The sequence below is a fragment of the Triticum dicoccoides genome, chromosome 2B, assembly GCF_002162155.2.
Source record: "Triticum dicoccoides isolate Atlit2015 ecotype Zavitan chromosome 2B, WEW_v2.0, whole genome shotgun sequence".
NCBI classification, from domain to species: Eukaryota; Viridiplantae; Streptophyta; class Magnoliopsida; order Poales; family Poaceae; genus Triticum; species Triticum dicoccoides.
The window spans coordinates 825,692,868-825,694,842 of NC_041383.1; the positions used below are offsets into that span (position 1 = coordinate 825,692,868).

The following is a 1,975-nucleotide window of genomic DNA, read 5'->3' on the forward strand; positions in this document are numbered from 1 at the left end:
GTGTATATCACAAAAAAGTGCAATGTGTATTTAAAAATTGTTCATCGTATATTTAAAAAGATGTTCAATGGTTGAATTTATTTGATTTTTTAATCTACCGGGTGATTAGTTCTTCAATACTCACGCACGACTGTAATCAGGAATAATCATCAGCTCAACTGGTAAGTAAGGCTGACTCTCTATCGTTGGTTGCGAGTTCGATTCCTTTACCCTGTAGATGTTCTATGCTATTTTACACTTATTTGGTGAATGGGCTGTGCTAGGCCACTTCTTTTGGGCATGCAGCCAGGCTGGCACAGTCGCTGGTGAATGGGCTGGGGAGCGAACCAACCCCTATTAGCTGCCCCAACTAATAGGGTCCTAGTATTAATGTCTTGGTATATTTTGATATATATTCAAATAACTCTTATGATAGTATAGAGGCATTAAATAACGAGCTGTCCACAATGTATATTTTGGTATATATTCCAATAACTCTTATGATAGTACTAATGTCTTGGTATATCAAAACAAGGAGGCATTTAACGACCAATTGTCGACAACTTATATTTTGGTATATATTCCAATAACTCTTATGGTAGTACTGGTGTCTTGGTATATCAAAAACAAGGAGGCATTTAATAACCAGTTGTCCACAATGTATATTTTGGTATATATTCCAATAACTCCTATGCGTTCCTCAGCTAATGGGGTCGTAGTATTATCGTTTTGGTATACCAAAAACAAGAAGGCATTTAATATCCAGTTGTCCACAATGTATATTTTGGTATATATTTCAATAACTCTTATGATAGTATTAATGTCTTGGTATATCAATAACAAGGAGGCATTTCATAACCAGTTGCCCACAACGTATATTTTGGTATATATATTCCAATAACTGTTATGATTGTATTAATTGACATGAGTTGACTATGCATATAGATACAAAGGATGAAAAACCTACATTGGATTCTCCAATATTTTCTTTTTGAAATTGAGACTCTATGAGATTTGATAGTGCCTCTATATAATACCACAATAAGGACTCAAATTGAACGAGGAGCATCAACCTTAGGGAATATATAGCAAGAGGAGGAAAAAGAAATAGGTACCCACACTTCTCATGGCGCTTGTCAAGAAGAACACAAATGCCCTGTGCTTGGTAATTCTTCTGATGTCTACCACTTTGTTGTCATGCGAGGCAACCGGGAGAAACAAAGGTACATTCATCCATTTAGACTAGTCAAATTTTGTATAAATGTACACCATAGTTTTTGAGACATTTTCGAGTAACGTGTGTAATTTATACTACATTAGTAATGTGAAATGGGATGCAATACTTCTTTGATCGTAGGTACAACTGCATTGATTGATGTGTGCAAACGTGATCGGTTATGTGAGAATCCGATAGGATACAATGTTACCTTGTGTAAGGTTTCATGCGAATGGTCTGGCTACAGTTTCTACAACAGCTATTGTGAGGAGGGTAAATGCTGTTGTGCATCCTAAGGAATTGACGAGGTGCCAAAATGCCATGCTTGTAAGATATGATGAATTCCAATAAACAATAAAAGTTAGTTTTGGCACGACTGTGCAATTTCATGATTTCATCAATATGGATGCTATTCAAGATATTTTGATATATATTGTTTTCCAAAGTTGCCAAGGAGATTGGGGGCGACTAATTACTGAGTCACTCTCCTTTTGTGTTTACAATCCCTCTTACCAAAATCGGTTTTCTCCCTCTCAAGATCCAATACCCCCTTGCCAAGCGCAGCTACACCGACGACTCTGAATTTGCAAAACCGTTTTTAATATGAGATAACATGAATTAGCAAAACCGTTCTCATATCGAAATAAGTTGAATAGGCAAAACCGTTTCATATTAAAATAACTTGAATAATGTCTTCATTGATCACGTGGGTGCAAGCCTGGAAGATCTTCAAGCGCTTCTTCGCTGGCGACGAGCTAACTCCCGTTCCAAGGCCAATGC

General features: G+C 36.8%; 1 long non-coding RNA gene across 1 annotated transcript; it reads left to right on the forward strand.

Annotated features, from left to right (window-relative positions):
- The first annotated feature begins 987 nt into the window (after positions 1 to 987).
- LOC119266122 lies at positions 988 to 1,612 on the forward strand. The gene is made up of 2 exons (XR_005131867.1): positions 988 to 1,202; positions 1,337 to 1,612. It is a non-coding gene; the product is annotated as an uncharacterized LOC119266122 (long non-coding RNA).
- The last annotated feature ends 363 nt before the right edge of the window (positions 1,613 to 1,975 follow it).